Source organism: Pongo abelii, chromosome X (genome assembly GCF_028885655.2).
Source record: "Pongo abelii isolate AG06213 chromosome X, NHGRI_mPonAbe1-v2.0_pri, whole genome shotgun sequence".
NCBI classification, from domain to species: Eukaryota; Metazoa; Chordata; class Mammalia; order Primates; family Hominidae; genus Pongo; species Pongo abelii.
Genome location: NC_072008.2, coordinates 39212708 through 39232522, shown reverse-complemented (window position 1 = coordinate 39232522; position 19815 = coordinate 39212708).

Sequence of the window (19815 nt, the reverse complement as noted above, 5' to 3'; positions counted from 1 at the left end):
GGAGGAGGGTAGCAGAAGGGAGAACCAGAACATGTGGGAACCAACATTCTGCTTGCCTGATCTGCCCCACTCTGCCTGCCTACCTGGCTGGCCTTTTCTTCCCCTTGGTTCCGTTTTGCTCTATTTGCTCTATAAATCATGTGAAGTTTTCATGAAATCAATCTTAATAACTACTTCATGAGAAATTCCAGCTATAATCTAGCAGGACCAGCTCTAGATTTGGCCAAAAAGTGTTTGGAGGTGGCGTGAAGTGGGGAGGGGAAGAGAAAGTTTTCCTCAGAGACATCACAACAGATCCAGAGTTCAAAAAACGTACTGAATCCTTCTTTTCCCACAGTCTCAACTCTCTTTACAAAAAGGCCTAGGAACCCTTTTGTTTCATTTCATTTTATTTTTTTCCTCTTTTTAAAAAGTCAAGGGTAATTTAAACAAGTATTTCAATGTAATACTGAATGCAAAATGCAGAGCATAATGCAAGGCACAACTGCCTTAAAGTTCATGCTTAACATTTATTGAACACTTACTACCTTTAATCCTCATGACTTTCTTGAGCAGTAAATTCTAATTTGATTTTAAAGATGAGAAGACTGGCCCCAGAATAATTCAGTAACATGCCAAATGTCACGTGGCTGGTGAGTGGTAGAGATAAGATTTGAACACTCTCTCAATATTTGTTTCCTGTTAGCTCTCCATGCTAACAATAGCTTACATTTTCTAATCAAGGGCAGATTCCCAACCCTTTCATGTATATTACCTTGTTGGATACTCAACACATCTCTTGGGGCAGGTGTTCTTGTCCCCAATTAAGAGATGAGGAAATAAAAATTTAGAGGAATTAAGTGATTTTTCTAGTATTATAGAGGCAGAAAGTAAAAAGCAAGAGTCAAATACACTGTTTGTTCTTCTCACCAAATCCCTGCTTTGTCAGAATAAATCTTTACCTAAGGCAAGTTCCTATCAGCCCTGCTAAAATCTTCAGACCGCTCCATGAAAATACACCCCCCTGCTCCGCCTTCTAGGCTTCAAGAGACAGATGTGATGGCTCCTTCATTGGCCACATCCACCCTACTGGTGAGGTGTGTTTAAATTTCCTGCAAGGTGGCTACACAGGGCTGTGTAGATTTTTTGGTGAATGACCTCTCTGCAACTAAGGGGGCACCATTCACATCTTAGATACCGTAGACTTATAATTTTATTAAGAAAGTTTTCCAGTAGATGGCAGTAATGTGTCTTAAGGAAGGGGTGGGTGCCCTTTTGTAATTAATGCAAAGGCAATGTAAAGGCTAGTGGGGCCCCTGATGGTGATGGTGGTGTCTGATGGTGGTGTCTATTTTAAATTCTTCCTACCTGTGATGTTAAGATGGGACTGATTCATCTATCCTTGTCTAGTACCTCTTAAAACCTAACTGGGAGATGGTCTCTGCAGGAGTTCATTTTTTCATTCATTAACATTTAACGATATGCTTCTTGGGTGCCTACAGTGAGACAGACATTGTTCAAGGTGAACCTATGATGGTGAACAAAAGGAGCATGGTTCCTTCCATCTTAGATATTGAAGTTCAGTTAGGGCATATAGTCGTCTTTAGTTGGCTTACCATTTCTCTATGACTTGCCTCTACTCTACAGGTTGTAAAAGCAAAAAAACAAAAAGACAAAAAACAAAAAAAACTTTTGAACTCCTTTGCTGTTAGGAGTGGCCATGTGAACTAGTTCTGGCCAATGAGATATTAACAGTAGTCAATTGATGCTCACTTTCCCTCTTTCTCCTTCTTTCTGACTGGAATACAGATACTATGCCTGGAGTAACAGTAGTCAATTGATGCTCACTTTCCCTCTTTCTCCTTCTTTCTGACTGGAATACAGATACTATGCCTGGAGTAGCAGCAGTCACCTTGTAAACATGAGGATTAATTGTACTTGCTATAGAAAGCAGAGAAAGAATGAAAATGAATCTGAGCTCTATATGGCATCATCAAGCCACTAGATCTGTGTTGGACTGCCTATGTTGGTATACGAGTTAAATAAACTCCATGTGTTTAAAGAACAATCAGTCAGGTTTCCTACTACTTGCAGCTGAACACTACCCTACATGACGCAAGGACTTACTGGGCAGTAAGTTCAAATATCATCATACCTGTTTCACAGATGAGAAAACTGGCCCCAGAGAAATTAAGTAACATGCCCAAGGTCATGTGGCTGAAGAATACAGAGATAAGATTTAAATACTCACTCAATATTTGTTTCCTGTTAGCGTTCTATGCTAATAATAGGTCACATTAATCAAATAATAATAAAAATGAAAGGATAATTATAAACACTAATAAATGCCATGCTAGAGAAATACAAGGCACCATGGGATATAAACTGAAGCACCTGACTAGGTCTAGGGAGCGAATAAGGCTTGGCTGGGGAAATGACATTGAATATCAATAATTAGGAGCTGAAGCAAGACAACTTCTGGCAGAGTAAAAAACTTGTCAAAGGCCTTGAGGTGGGAGGAAGCATACACAGTGGGCGTAGAGAAAGAAGGACAGTGCACACAAGTGGAGAGGATAAATCAGCCCCCAGGGATCAAAACTGTGACCTTAACCTCTTTGCTCAGCTCATTAACCAGCAGGATTGACTATCCACAGCCAGCTAACCACTCAGGCATCACCAAAGGGGAAGGAATGCAAATGGAAGTTTCCTCAGGCCTAGCTGAAGTGGGAAAGAAATTAGGGTCATTCCTAACTATTCACATCAACAGAAGGCCAGGAGAATCCCCAAAGGAGAGCCAAATTAAAAGTGCTATTGGTGAATACCCAAGACAATGAGTGTGTGGATCGACCTAGACCCTCTGTAAATGTTTGTTGAATGGCTGAACAAATGATGTCAGTGAAAGTTATATCAAACTATAAAATGATGCTTAAATCATTATCCCTAGTCTATGATACGTTGTAAACACACTCACCTTTACAATATAATCTACAAAATGGCAATAGAAAGCTTTCTACATTCTTGCTGAGTACAAGGCCCAGGGCCCTATCTTCCTATTAGTGAATCTTAGCTTTGTTCTTTGCTCTGAAAAGGGGTACACTTTCTCTATCCTAGTTCATTTCTCTGAGCACCAGACTTTCTTCTCTCCCAGCATTCCCAGGCTACCTGCCACTTTGAGCCAAGGCACACAGTCAGCTCACAGAACAACTGAACATTTACACACTCAGTTTGGCAGAGGGTCAAAGCAAGAGATAGTTCCCTCCATCAACTTTTTCAGCCTTGGAATTTCAGTTCTTCTCAGCTTGATGGGGGTCGCGGCTGAGTTCTCTGGATTCCAAGAGAGGACATACATAGCACAGGAGCATATATTTTCTGGGTGCCAACTAAGTGCCAGGAGCCACACATCCAAACCTCCTTTAAGTCTCCCAACAACCCTGAGAATTGGCTTTTATTATTTCCTCTCACAGATAAGGATTCTGAGATACGGAGAATTTAAACAACTTGCCCAAGGTCACACAGCAAGTCAGTGCTAGAGATAGAACTCAAACCTAGGCCTGTTTGCATGTAGAGGCTGTGTTTTCCTTCCTTTCCCTCTACCAGGTTCCCCCAACATGTGGGATCACTTCCTTTAAAAACAGTCATGTTCAAAATCCTGCTAAAGTGTTCCTTTGCCTAACCAACACAGTCAAATCTTTAGCTCTGCCTCTGGGAAGACTGCTTTTCTCTGTTGCCTCCTCCCCTCTTCACTCTCCTCCTCCTCTCCCTTTCTTTCCTCCTTCTCCTCCTTCTTCTGTTCACTCTCTCTTCCCCACCCTGACTCCTTTTCTCCCCTTTCCTCTTCTGTCTCCTTGTCTCTGTCTTTTCTTCTGTCTCCCTAACCTCCCTCCTTCTTCCTCTCTCCCTCCTGCCTCTGCTCACTCTCTCTTTCTCTCTCTCTTTCTTCCTCTCTCTCTCCCTCCCCCTACTCTCCACTTTCTTCTTTCTCTCCCTCCTCACTCCTCCTTCCATCCACATCCCCTATCTTGCCCCCCACCCCCCGCAGACACCCAGGCTCTTCAACTTCTCAATTAGAGTAGAGCACCATGGGATACTTTGAATTCTGCATTTGCTTCATCTTTTCTACCCCACTGTGACTTTGCCCATTAAATTCCCCTAGAGCTCTTTCTAACTGTCCCACCACCCCAGGCACTTACACACTGTAGCACACTCATGACCCAAGGCAATGTCCTTGGCCCTATTGCAGGAAGGAAGTCCCCCTGTCAGACATGTCCCGTTGGGGCTCTGGACAATGTTTAACCCTGGGCCAGCTCTCCTCCACCGCAAGTCATGCCTCCAACTGTCTAGATAACACAGGGGCAAAACTGCCCTCTATCCTTCAAATGGAGAGTGGACTGGGCGTGGGATATGGATCTGTAATTTCAGCTGATCCCAGAGAGGTCAGGGCTCACTAACATCACCTGGGAAGCAGTAGTCTCTCCTGTTCTCCCACACTTCTTACCAGCCTTCCAGCTCCTCCCGATCCCATAGGATCTGTCTGTACTCTCTTTTAAGCCACATAGCACTTCCCACTGAGCCTAAATTTCAGCAGGTTCCTGTGCGCCTCAGCACTTTGCCTAAAACTCCCACCCCATCCCTTACCTGCTTAATGCCTATTTATCTTCCATGTCCAGTCCTAGCCATCACCTCCACCAGGAAACCTGCCCTGACTCTCCAGCCATATGCTGGGATTTGAGAGCTCCCTTCTGTGCTCCCAGAGCTCCCTGACTTTTCCTCTTCACACCCTTATCATGCTGGACTATAATCTCCTGTTCACTGGTCAGTTTCCCCCACTGGATTGAGAGCTCCATGAAGAAGGACTATGACATCTTTCTCACTGTTGAATCACCAGACTCTGGGGACAATCACGACACATAGTAGTCATAAAGTAAATATTTATTGTGGTCACAGTATACTGGATTCCTTTTCTCTCTATTTTTCCATATAATTCTAAGCTCTCTGAGGACAAAGTCTAAGTACTCTTCATCTTTGGATACCCAGGACCAAGAATAGAGTTTGATGCAGGATAACAAAAACTGAAGGCCCTAACATGTTTTAACCTGGAAAAGAAGTGACTGGGGAAAGTGGTGGAGGACCCATTCACTGTCTTTAAATAGTTAAAAGGCTGTCAAATAGACTAACACAGAATTACTCAAAGCCTGGTCTGCAGGCCAGCAGCACCGTATCATTGTGAACTTGTTAGACATACTAATTTGTGTGTCCACCCTAGACCTATGAAATCAGAAACTCTAGAGTGGAACCCAGCACTCTGTTTTCAGAAGCTCTTCAGGAGATTGTAGTGTTCACTAAAATTTGAGTAGCGTTGGGCTAGTTGGTAAGCTTATTCTCAGTTAAGAAGGAGACAATTTTCCCTTTAATGTACAAAAAAATTCTGAATGAGTCTATCGCAATAATGGCAGAGTGTCTTAGTCCATTCAGGCTGCTGTAAGAAAATACCATAGGCTGGGTGGCTTATAGACAACAGAACTTTATTTTTTCACAGTTCTGGAGGCTGGGAAGTCCAAGATCAAGGTGCCAGCAGATCTGATGTCTGGTGAGGGCCAGCTTTCTGGATAATAGATAGTGTATTCTTGCTGTGTCCACACATGTCAGAAGGAGCAAGGGAACTCCCCAGGGTCTCTTTTATAAGGGCATTAATCCCATTCATTTGGCCTCTACCCTCAGAGCCTAATCTCCCAAAGGTATCACCTCAGGGGTTAGTATTTCAAAATACAAATTTGGGGGAGACACAAACATTCAGACCATAGTAAAGAGGCTGTCCACTAAATTTCCTGCAGCTCAGCAGGTTCCAGAAGAGGCAGTGTAACCTATCATCAGGATTCTGTTCGGTTTTTATGCGTAGAGGCAGAGACAGGAGTAGCTAAAGCCCTTTAGGAATTCCCAACTGATTTCTGATATGTGGAATCAGGGACTAGAGGATACTTCTAAGGGCTGGGGGTTGGGGGAAGATGGTTAGGAGGCAGTGACACAGGCAGGAGGAGGGCACTGATATTTTTCATTTTATTGTGAGAAGGGCTTTGTAGCTGGAGAAGGCAGGGAACTTTGCAGTTGCAATAATACTACTACCAAAAGTTAGCAGTTATTAAACATTTACTATATATCAGGCATATAATAACAGTCAGGCATGTAGATAACATATGTTAATTTGCCTTGTGAGGATTTTCTCTTTTAATTATTCTAACAACCCTATAAAATCATTAATACCATCTTTTATTTTGGATAAGGAAATAAAGTGAGAACGAGGCTGAGTGACTTTTCAAAACATCACACTGTTAATAAGTGGTATTGTTGGGATTTGAACCCAGGTAGTCTGACTTCAGAGTTTGATTCTAACTTCTACTCTGTGCTGCAACCTCCCTAGTGCTACAGACCTTAAGAAGTTAAATATCCAGGATCTAGAAGGTGTTTGGCTGGTGCCAATGAGACACCCAGGCAATGGAATTGAGGGAGGAGGGTGAGTTACAGAGGAAATGTATTAGTCAGAATAGGCTAGGTTATGTTGCAGTAACAAGAAACCCCTGAAATCTCAGTGTCTTAGACCAATGAATGCTCATTGCCTATTCATGCAAAGTTCATCACAGGTACTCCTAGGTGAGTTGCTTTTCTGGGGAGCACTCCTCCCACCTAGATCAAACCCAGGTACCTTCTACTGATGGCTCCACTCTCCACTGGCAGCTTTTGAGACTATCTGCATTCCACCGGCTGATTGGAGAAGACTCAGACCAAGTGGAGAATCTCACAAGTTATTTGAGGGGGCCCAAGCCTGGGAGCTGAGTGAAGCACTTCCCCCCATTTTCCATTGGCCAGAACTAATTATATGACCCCACATCAATGCAAAGGAGCTGCGAAAGAGCCTTTCCTTCTTGGGTTCCCAGGAAGAAAATGAAAGGGTGGTGGACACAAGAATTGTCTCTGCCACAGAGACATTTTATCTTCCCATCCATGAAGAGGTGAACATTATAGTTTCTAGACATCTCTAAATCATTTTAGATTGTTCACACCTAATGGCAAAACATTTTAGGCCCATATTTCAATAGATATACATTTATGTAGAAAGCATATGCATTCACTTAAGCCAATTTAGGTATCATATATTTGGTTGTGCTTGATTTCTTTATGTTTTAGGTAAAGAAGTAAATATAAAGATAAGTTTAATTCTTTCCTTCTTCTTCCCCAATAGATTATCTCATTACTCCCTGGACTTTTATTTACTTATTTATTTATTGAGATGGAGTCTCATTACGTTGCTCAGGCTGGTCTCAAATTCCTGGACTGAAGTGATCCTCCTGTCTCAGCCTCCCAAGTAGCTGAGATTACAGGCACACACACCACCACGCCTGCCCCCCCTAGTATTTTATGCCCCATTCTGAAGACCCCTGTTCCATAACTTAGAGAGCTGACCAGAGAGGGGGCAGTTTTCTGTGTGAGAAGGAAAATTTCCTGGGGCAAAAGGGTTTTCCAGATATGTCTCAGCACAGCAAACAGAAATGGGCAGAGAGCAGGTGGGCTTGCTTTAAATCATTCCAACTCTTCCAGTGAGGGACTTTATCCTGTCCATCTCTCCCTGTGCCCAGGTCCTTGACTTAGGTGGCAAGTATGGCATGAGACCCTTCCTATTAAGTAGGACTACCTGACCACCTAAACCCACTCCAACTCTAAGGTTCTACGAACCCATGAACACATAGGGCAGAGCTACAGAGAAGTGGGAACAGCAGGAATTGTGGGCAGTGTGGCAAGGCCTGCTGCACATGTAAGGAGCATGTATGGAAGTCTGAGAGCTGCCTTGATTCACTGCTGCACAGATGTTCCAACAGCAGAGGGGAAGGGCCAGGATAATGCAGTTTGAAAGCTAAGCTACTGTTAATATATGGCCTGTGGGTGTAAGCTGGTATAGAATTCAAAAAGACAAATGTGAGGGCATAAAAGAACAATAATAGTGATAACTAGCATTTATGGAGCACTTACCATATGCCAACCTCTGTTTTAAGTACTTTACCTGTTTAAATACATTACAATCCTTTGAGGGTGATATTATTATTAACTCCACTTTACAGAGGAGGAAACTGAGGCATGGGTAAGATTAACTGAAGTGTGTGGAGGTTTATTAACACCTTGCTACCCAAAGTGTGGCCCAGTAACCAGAATCATCAGCATCAGTTGGAAGTTTGTTAGAAATGCAGAACTGTGGACCCTCCTTGGACCCATTGAATCAGGGTCTCTATTTTAACAAGATCTCCAGGGGATGTGTGTGCACATCAGAATCCCCTAATTCTGGGGGAAGGAGGGGACCACAATGTCTTATTCAGCACAGATCATAGTGGCCCTTTTGTCAAGAGATTATTGCCTGTTTGCACTGAGGTTAGGCATCTGCCAAGCTAAATTCCCCTCTATGTGCACCAGAAGCGGTATTTGCCATTCCCAAAGATGAAATGTCAGGCTGGGGTGGCCAGCATTTGCTATCATGGAAAAGTTATGTTTCCAAAAGGGAAGACCTTTTGAATTTGGTATGTGGAAATATTTCCTTGGTTTCTACTTTCTCTTTCCCAAGGCCCTACAGCAGCAGTGGTTGAGAATGGGACTCCAAAAGCAGTCCAACTTCTTCTACCCCATATCTCAGATTGCCCACTTAGTGAGACAGGTCATTAGCCCTCCAAGCCTCCATTTCTTCATGGATCAAATGGTGATGTGTGCAAAATGGGGCAGCCTATAGGGATGGCATGAGGACAAAATAAGGTAATTCATGTAAAATACTCAGTGCTATGCTGAATACATAGTTAGTACTCACCCCAGTAAATCTTAAGTATTATGGGGAGTGGTTATAGATAGTTTTAGTTTGGGCTTATAATTGTAACTCTGAAACTTTCCTAGCTCTCTTGGAATTTGTTGTGTTACTAAATCTCAAGACAGAATTGCCAATTAGTGTAATAGTTGTTAAAAAGCAATTGAAGTTAGAGACCCCATTTTCCTCCAGTTTGGAAAACTATGTTGCATAAATGAATAACCAAATACTGAAAAACAAATATCTTCATGTTGGAAGAGGATTCTAGAAGCAGTTCTGCCTTCCAGATTATTCAGAATTTATTTGAATTGTGTTCCTCTGTATTGTTTCATACTGTCTTTTCTCAAGTGGGTAACTCTTAAAGTTGGTACATTCAATTATTTTGCACAGAAAATTTTTTTAAATTTTATAAAATATCAGGTGTATTTGGTGTTTTTTCAGAATGCATATGTCAGTGATAAATTCAGATAAAAGAGGACACAGTTCCAGCATGTGTAGCAAATAGAAACAAAAAGAGTTATCAGGGATGCTAAATACATTTTCTTTTCTGTTAATAATTATATATACTACTGTAACTAGAATTCTTTTCATTTATCTGGGTATGTGTCAACAGTAGGTCACATACACCCATTCCAGAATTATTTCACCTAAACAGTATGATTTTTAAGCAAATTTTTATTCATTTGGGCTGAGCACGGTGGATCATGCCTGTAATCCCAGTACTGTGGGAGGCTGAGGCAATGGATCGCCTGAGGTCAGGAGTTCAAGATCAGCCTGGCCAACATGGTGAAACTCCTTCTCTACTAAAAATACAAAAATTGGCCAGGTGTGGTGGTGCTCACCTGTAGCCCCAGCTACTAGGGAGCCTGAGGCGAGAGGGTCGCTTGAACCCAGGAGGTGGAAGTTGTGGTGAGCAGACATTGCACCACTGCACTCCAGCCTGGGAGACAGAGTGAGATTCTGTCTCAAATAAATAAATAAATAAATAAATCCTGCTCATTTGCCCCCCAGGAAAACCCATTCACAATAAACAGATTTGTGGTGGCCAGCTATCCTCCACTGGACCCATAATGTGGAAAGAACACAGTCCTGGGCCTGCTGCTACCACTACTAATTCTGCAACCTCATGCAACTCACTCAACTTCTCTGGACCTTGGCTTCCACATCTCTAAAATAGGGATTTGAATATGTGGCCCAACTCCCTCACTGTCCTCCCTTGTGGTGAAAAATAAGTGAAAGTAATCCATAAGTTCTAAGCTAAAGATATATATAAGTTTTGGTTAACTGATATTTATTTTTTTGGTCAGATGTGGAGAGATAACTGAAGAGTTTTTTTTTTTTTTCTTTACTCACGTGGAAGGTAGAACAGGCTCCATTTATTATTCTTTTCCATTAAAAGCCCAATTGTGTGTTTATGTGTGTGTTTGGATTGGGGGGCACATGTATGTGTGTAATGATTTGGAACAAAATAGGCTAAAAGTGTAAGAGGGAGACGCAGAAACAAACATAAAGCCACTGAGACCACTATCAGTAGGAATCTTGTTATTGGCACCAACTAGTTGTGTGACCTTGTATAAGTCATATTCTCCCTTGAGGCCTAGGTTTTCTAACCTATAAAATGAACAAATTGGACTAGATAATCTCTGGCATCTCCTCAACTTTCAATATCTATGGTGTTCTTCCCTGTCAGGCTTGACACAGTGGTTACCTCCCCTATACAATGATGATGGATGAATCAACTCACAAAAGCTGTGTGGGGCCAGTTCACACTCTGTCCACAACTCTGTAACAAAGGCCAACTGTCTGCTCAGGTAAGTGGGCCTTTATGGTTCCATAGTGTACCAGAATTGGTGGCAAAGTAAATGTTACAAAGGAAAAAAGGGGGAAAGGAAGATAACCCATCAGGATATGACACATATTACTAATAATCTGTACCACAATTTGTTGTTTTCAAAACACCTTCACAAATAATATCCATATTGGCATCTCCATAAGGATGAGATCAGAATATTCACTGCTATATCCCATGATTGACATAGCCTGAGCCTGGCACATAGGCTTAGCACATGCCTATTACAAAAAGAGATAAATGAAACATCCCATTTCATCCAGTGTGGTGGATATGGTTTTCCCATGTCCAGATGAGAAAATTGAGATTCAGAAGAGGTAGGTGATTGTCTAAGGTCATTTTGCTATTAAGCAGATGAGCTGTAATTTTATTGTGCCTCCCATCTCTAAACCTGTGCTTATTCCCTATGACATCATCCACAGTGTGGTAGATTATAAAGAAATGGCCACAAATTCATTGCACCTCCCCCCACCAAGAGGTTGAGTCTTTTACTTTACCCACTGAATCCCAAGCTTGGCCATGTGACTTCCTTTGGCAAGTATGATGTAAGAAGTATGATAAGTATGATAAGAAATATGATGATGGGCAAATATGATGTAAGAAGAGGCTTGAAAAATAGTTTGCACATTGGGGCTTGCTCTTTCTTGCTGCTGGAAACAATTCCACTACCATGTGAAGAAGCCCAGTATGGCCTACTGGAAAATGAGAGTCTGTATGGGAAAAGGGGCTCCAACAATCCCAGCTGTCCCAAGCATCCCCACTGAGGCTCCAGACATTTGAGTGAGGCCATTCTAGACCATCCAGTCCCAGTCAAGCCAGCTTAGAGCAGAAGCCACAGAATCTTCGGCAAACAAATGATTGTTGCTTTAAGCCATTAAATTTGGGGTTGATTTGTTACACACAAAGAGCTAATTGATACAAGCAGCATTGCACCATCAGTGCTTAATGTTCCATGTTTATCATTATTTTATGCTAAACTACCCTTCTTTTTCACACTTAACCTTAAAAAGTCATTCCTCATGCAAACACATATGCACACACTAGAATGCACACCAATGTACACACATGCATATGCATCCTTTGACTTAAGCTCAGGGTAAACAAAGAACACCAGCTTTTATAAAATTCTGTTTAAGTACATGAAGCTGGCTTGAAGAGGATCTAGGCCCTAAAAGAAGGATTTCAAGTATTGCTCTGGTTTCAGGTTGCAGCTGGCTAATGGCTGTCCCTTGCATCACTGGTGACCAGTTTTGTGGGGAAATATGGAGTGGGTAAGGAAAGAAAGGATGTGGCAAAATGATAAAGAGGAGTAAAGGTTTCTCACCTGGTGAGTCTGGCCATTCTCAGACCCCAGTCTGGCCATTCTCAGACCTTGAAAACAGGGCCAGTCTCATAGTCTCTGCCAACTGCTGTCAACAAGTCAACTTGAGACATTTCACTCAGGCTAGCAGGCATGAAAGACACCACCCACTACTTGAGTAAGCCAGCAATATGTGTGCATGGAGATGCCAACTGACTGGCCAACCATAGGTAGTTATTCAAAATCCAAAGTTACAGCAAAGAAAGTTCATCTCTCCCCAGAGCCTGCTGTCTCTTGGATTGGCACCATCATGCCCTGCCTGGCTTTTTAAGGGGGAGTTGGCAGCTGTCAGCTAGCAGGAGCCCAAGCTCACAGCTGCTGTTCCTTCCACCAACTCAGGGTCTGTCGGTCAGGCCATTTCTATGCTCAAGTCACAATCACACAATCACAGAACATCTACATTTAACCAACCATGAGGGGCCTGAAAACTCATCTAGTGAGACAACAGGGTGAAAAAACTACTGGAGTGAATAAAACAAAACCCAACAAAAAGTGCTAATGCCCGGTAGAAGAGCTGAACTACACAGAAATAACAGAGCCATATAAGGCACCACCACATAAGGGACCACATGCAAAGAACTGAGAGTCCAAGAATAATCCTTGGCATATAGTAGATGCTCAATAAATATTTGTTGAATGGATGACTATAAAGCAGTCCAGCCACAGAAATGGAGTTTCATGTCTATTCTCAGATCTTAAACAATACAAATGCATTTGGCCTTCCTTGATGAAACCTGGCTTTCCTTTGAAGACCAACTCTGACCCTCAGAAAGAGAGGCACTCCAGGCTACATCTTAACTGTCAGCACAAATGCTTTCTAATTACCTTAGAAACGGAGATTTAGGCTATTACCTTTCTCTTCAAGTGGCTTTGGCCTAGATGAGATCAAATAAATTGGTGTCCTCCATCTCAAATAAATTGTTTGGTAGAAAAAACTTTGTATGTAACAGCAAGAGTTAACTTACAATTCCCTGCCTCCAAATAAAGGGTTTACTTGTATGTTCATTTATTTATGCTTCAGCTCCCTGCACAGAAGCTTTAAGGCAGCAACAGAAAAATATCAAATGCAGTATTCTGTTTTCAAGTTAAAGAGCATGGAGAAGAAGGGAGCTTTAAAAAAAAAATTCCTGGCAGCCTCTTTTGACCTACACTTCGCATTCTGTGTAATGTACACGTGCAAGAGATTGCAATGGTGGGAAGGTCATGTGGTGTCAGCCCAGCCCATACAGGGGATGTGAGCCTCCAGGCAAATCGCAGCTGAGCCTCTGGCCAAATGAGGTCATGAGATGGGAATGTCAATTCCAGAGAATGTATGTTTTCTGATTTTACAATACAATTTGGGGAGGTGACAGATCCTATCATTACAAATTCAATAGAGTTCAGGGAGGGGACAGGGAAGGAGGGAAGTGGGAGTAGTGTGTGCCAATTTACCAGCTCTAAGTCCCTGCATTTCTCTCTTTGTGCAATCAAGAGTAGTCATAGGTAGTTTCCAAGGAAATATTTTTTTGTGTTAATTTGTTTGTTTTTAACTTTTAAGTTCAAGGGCACATAGGCAGGTTTGTCATATAGGTAAACTTGCGTCATAGGGATTGGTTGTACAGATTATTTTGTCACCCAGGTATTAAGCCTAGTACTCATTAGTAATTTTTCCTGATCCTCTCCCTCCTCCCACCCTCCTCCCTCTGATAGGCCCCAGTGTGTGTTGTTCCCCTCTATGTGTCCATGTGTTCTCATCATTCAGCTCCCACTTATAAGTGAGAACATGCTGTATTTGGTTTTCTGTTCCTACATTAGTTTGCTAAGGATAATGAGCTCCAGCTCCATCCATGTTCCTGCAAAGGACATGTTCTCATTCTTTTTATAGCTGCATAGTATTCCATAGTGTATATGTACCACATTTTCTTTATCCAGTCTATCATTGACGGGCATTTAGGTTGATTCCATGTCTTTGATATTGTGAATAGTGCCGCAGTGAACACACGCATGCATGTGTCTTTATAATAGAATGATTTATATTCCTTTGGGTATATACTCAGTAATGGGATTGCTGGGTTGAATGGTATATCTGTTTCTAGGTCTTTGAGGAATCACAAAACTGTCTAGACTGGGAAACAGGGCAAGACCCTGTCTCAAAAAAAATAGTATTTCATTATATAAATTATCACAATTTGTTTATCCAGTCACCTGTTGATGGATATTTTTGTTGTTTCCAGGGGGTTTTTGGCTACCTAGAATAATTTTGGATTGATGGAAATACGTTATAGTTCACAGGTATAAGTGGAATAGACCTATCAACTCATACATTCTACTTCCCACTATCACATGGTGAACCTTCTCAAGTGGCTGACATTGTTAAGTGATGAAATCCAAAACAATCTTCAAGTTAATCTGATTCCCATTCATTGAGCATATGTGTGTATATATATATATATATATATATATATATATATATATATATATATATAATCAACTTTATTGCCTCACAAGGACAAAAATAGAAGTAATTTATATAAATGAAAGTTATTAGTCTTTAATGTCACCTGGGACCGGAGAGAGGGGAATACACATTTTTGTGGTCTCTGAGTTCTGTGCTCACCAGGACAAAGAGTTATCCACTGCTGTATTTCTCATTTTTTTCACTGGGTCTGGGTCAGGTTTTAGGGAAGGAAGCCACCCCACCTAAAGCCAAGCTAAACTCAAGACCCTAGTGTTCATGAGGTCCCAATTCTCCAATTGCTAGTAGAAGAAACCTCTTCTGTCATCTCAAAAATACATAAAATACCTTTAGCATCTCTATACCCTTATCACCCATTCTCTCCTCAATGCATCACAGTCCCACTGCCAATATTAAATAAGATGAGCACTAAGAAGTTTCCACTGGATTTAACATCCATTGGTGATATTAAAGAGGACAGGTTCATGAAGTGGTGGAGCTGGGGTAAAGTTTTAATATGGCCAGAAGGAAACAGAGGAAACTGAGCTAAAGATAGGAAGAGAGCACCCTAAGAGGCAGAAGGAGGTGCAGAAAAGGAAGTTTCTAGAAGCTATTTTCACTCTCTTTAAAAATTCACCTAGAGCCAACCCAGCCTGGTCACTAACTCAGGACTCAGGGCTGTTTTCGCTCCACTTCTCTCTCAGTGAGGGGCTTGGCACCCTCCTCAGATTTCTTTTAGTCTTAGAATAGCACCACCCATGTCTTCTGCAGCAGCCTGGAACTGTAGTATTCTTCTCTGGTCCTTGCCCCAACTGAGAAAGTCACTGTCTTAACAGGCTGCCAATGCCTTGGCAGGAATCATCTCTGCTCCCCAGAGGTCAATAATCCTCTGGCCTCTGGAATCTTCCTTTCCCTTTTGATCCCTTCTGCTTGTCTTGTTCCAGTCCCCTGAAGAAAGTTCACTTGCAAACTTCCAAGGAGGCTTCTGGCCTCAGGTGAAGTTGGGCTTCTTGCCTATTATTTTAAGCTACCAGCCCAGGCTTTCTGGCAGCGTGGGACGTTAATGGCAGCTTTGCCATGTTTCCTAGAGTCCACGAGGCTACCCTCAGATCCTTTTAACAACACTACTCCTACCTACCTCCAATTCCACTCTTCCCATTTTAAAACCAGTGCCCCCATCGGACCTCCCACTCAATTCTAGTTTCCTGGTAATTGGAGCCATCTAATTCTCAGTTCATTTTTAGGACAGATATGACTGACATAACTCAATGTGATCATCAACAGATCTTATCTCATCTATATTCTCCCTGGTGACTCGTTCAAGCCACCACTGCCACACACAGTTTCCATTCCCATACCCCTAGTTGTGTGAGCTCTCACAGTCCTCAGGTGGCTGCCATAGAATATCAGAATGCTCTAAACACTTGATGACAACAGCAGATACAGTTTCTATTACAGGAAGATTCCTTAACAGAGACATCATCGTGAATATCAGCTATTATATTCTTGTGATGTAATAAGATGAAGTTATTATGTGATACAGTCATGTCAGTTGGTTTGTTCACATTATTTGCTGAAAGAAAATCATGGTTTTTTAGGGTTTTGTTTGCGTTTAGTGACTTTTTTTTTCATCTTTTTGTTGTTATCAGTCATGAGCTCTATTTGCTGGTGTCATTGTACCCATATGCAGCATCACCGGCCATGCTACCTTTCAATTTGTTGTTTCTAAGAAAACATGTTAGAAAAATTGCAAAGGCTCCAAATGATGACAATTTGAGTGGGGACAGTGCCTGAAATATTATAAGTACTCAAAATATATTTTAAAAATACTAAGAACTAAATAAAAAGAAACTGTCCTGCTACAACACATGGAAAGTCTAGATAATATATAGCACTATTCCTCCCCAAATTTTAGGAAAAGCACAGAGCTTGGCTTGAAAGAAAGAGAAACATCCAAGTATTAGATGAGAAGAGGAAAATGAAAACCAGAGCAGTAAATACATCTGGTACCATGGTGTCCCACAAGAACTTCAGCCCAGATATAGGCTCCAGGGACTAAGACAGGGGCTTTAATAACCTGACACATTCAGAAACTGTGGCCTCAGGCTCATGCAAAGTGACAGCTCAGACTGAGCCACCTGCATAGAACTTGGAACCACAGAAATGCCCTGTCCATTAGAAGGGTACAGAATTACTCTGTCCACTGGCTCAGTGGGGGCAATAAGGATACTTGCTGTATGTCTGGGCCTTAAGTAGATAAATTAAAAAAAAAAAGACATCTATGCAAAATAAACAACCCAGGCCTCTATTCCTTGAAGATATAAGTATTAGTTAATACTACCTATGGGTATAGAAAACTCAAGTTGAGAAATTAACATAAAAACCGGCCCAAGGCCTGGGAAACCCTAGGGTTTTGGTAAAATTAACATGAAATCTGAAGAACACAGGGACTCTCACATAGGTAAACAAAAGCTACAGATAAGCTCAAAATTAAAAAAAAAATTACTAGCTACACAAGGAAAGTAAATACCATAAGGGATAGTTAGCAGATGCAACAAAGAAAAAATACAGCCTGACCACTGGAAATAGTAGAAAAACCTGAAGGAGCTTATAAAATAAAGATCCTAAAAGTTATTAAAGAAATAAAGGAATAAACAGATATTATAATGTAATAGTAATGATAAACTTGTAAAAATAATAACTTGTAAGAACTGTAATTAAAATTTAGAGTGACTTTAATAATTTAACAACAAAATCTGAGTGAGGTAACTTCTGTAGAAATGGGCAGCAGGAAGGGGCTAGGAGAGAAAAAGGGAAAGGAACAAAGAAACACCTGAAATGAGTATAGAAGCCTCACCACTGTGCTGTATGCTCCCAGAGAGTAGGTCCTGGGATTATTTTCTATTTGACCTTGCATATTCTTGCATGTCCAGTCAGTTCCTGTCATAGAAGAAGACTTCAAAAAATGCTTATTGAATGAATGCAGTAACAAAAGAACAAGCTATAGGTAAAAGGATTAATGAATAATGGAGGAAAGTCTTCCAGGCACCATTCCGGATTAAAGTTTTTCTTTTCTCTCTTAAAGACCAAGATATCCACCAAAACTCATTCCACCTTAGCAATGACAGTCATTCATGAGTCAAGGCCATTTATAGACATCCAGAGGCAGCAGACTTTTTTTTTTAAAATAAAGTATTTTGCAGAAGGCCCCAGCTGAGTTCATTATCTTTGTACATTGTGGCTGCACTGAGAGCTACACTCCAGCCCTCTATGGATTTAAGCAAGAGCACATGGGAACAGAAAGAGCTAGGACAACAGAAACACAGTTAGAGAAGTCCATGTAGGACAAAGCAGAAGGTCTCTGCTTTGAATGTTTCACAGTTGCTAACAGAGGGCCAGAAAGCTGCCTGATATCAATGACTTGACTTGTCACGAGGGACGTGGCCAGTCCAGCTTCTATTTGGATGAGACTGGTGGCATATGAATGTTAAATCAAAGCCAAACACAGAAACAGATGACAAAAGATAAAGGGGAACTATTCCAGAATCAGCCCGATGATGATGCATCTGTAGCTTCTTCATCTCTCTAATGAAAGGGAAGTATCAATTAATCCAAAAAACCACCGTGTTGTGATGGCTTGAAATCATGCTTCAAATTTAGGATCCAGTTGTTCTCAGTTTATCTTTTAGTTTGCTAGAAAATCCACTGGATTTTCTCCAACCCTCTCCACTCTAATTTTCCCACTGCTCTTAGATTACTCAAGATGTTAAGCCTGTGGAAGTAGTTCCTGCAAGTGGAAGCAGCAATAAACTTTGTTGCTATGGGCAACACAAAACACTCTTCATGAGAGGTTAACACTCCAGAATATGGGAATCAGATAAATGTTTCTGTGTCTGTTGTAACCACTCTGGGAAATGAAACATGCCAGATGGCTTTCTGACCTCTAATTTTTTTCATCTAGAAAATTAAGATGAATGCAAGAGGTTCAGGGCATAGGTTTGGTTACCAGGCTGTCTAGGAATTGAAGTTGGGTGTTTTATTGAATAGTTAAGTGACCTTGGTGAGTTACCTAGCTTCTCTGAACTCATCTGGAAAATAGGAATAAGAATATTATCAGTTGAATTTGCCTAAGTGGGTAGGATGCCATTCTACCGTACTGACCTCATGGAACAGCTGGGAAGACAAAATGAGATAATGTATGTGAGTATAGCTCTCTGAGTTACTCAGAGCACCATGAAGACCACTGAGAACCCTCGTCATGGATTTTTTAGTGCTCTGCTATGGATAAAACTCCTGAGGGAACCATAATCTTGAAACAGAATTTTAGGGTTGGTGAATAAAAAGCCCCCAGCAAAATTGGAGAATTCACAGCATATCCCCTTCATCACCCCTTACTACAACCCATCAAAACAAAAACAAAATCCAGCCCATATCCCAATGCATAGATTTCCACATGTAGACTCATGGTATCTACACTTTCAGAGAATGCACACATAAAAATGCACAGCAAAGTGTTAACAGAAGTCACCTCTTGAGTTTGTGACTAAGCATGAATATGATCTTGTAGATTAAAGATGGTGCAAAACTCTTTGCTACTTCTCCCATAAAGAGGTGGAGTCTAATGTCCAACTTGTATCCTGGCTCACCTTACTGACTTGCTTGATCAATAGCAGGCAGTGAAATTTATGTTCTGGGACTTTCCAAGCTAAGTCATGAGAAGGCTTGCAGCTTCTGCAAAGCTCTCCTAGGATGCTTGCTGTGGAGGACGCCACTTGTCACATAAGGATTCTGACTACCCAGAGGTTACCATGCTGGAGAGGACACATAAAGTGACCATGTGGCACTGAGACATGTGCCTTAAGACCACATGAAAAAGGAGAGAGAAGTGATGGGTCAGCCCCTGTGACTTCCGATCATTCCCAGCTGGGGTCACAGATGTCGCAAGGAGGAGAGTCGGGTTTTCCCTGCTGAGCACTGCCTAAATTGCAGATTCAAAAGCAAAATACATGTTGCTTCTTTATGCCACTAAGTTCTAGGGTGGTTTGTTACATAACAATACATAACTGGTAGAAAATACATTTCTTTATTGTCTGAATTTTTTGCAGCCAACCCATGTTTCTCTTTTAGCTTGAAAATAAAAGGAGAAAACTGAAAGGAAAATGTAAAAGAGAAGAAAGTCTTTTTAGAAAAGCAGAGGAGGTCTCTCCTGCACTCTAGCCATATCACTAGCCTCGCCAACAACCTTCCCCTACTCTAGTTAACTTGGATTGTCATGGGCTATTCAGCTTCCTCTTCTGAAGAAAACCACCAGTTGATGCCTCTTGTCATCTCATAGAAAATAGATCCTGTTCCAAACAGCT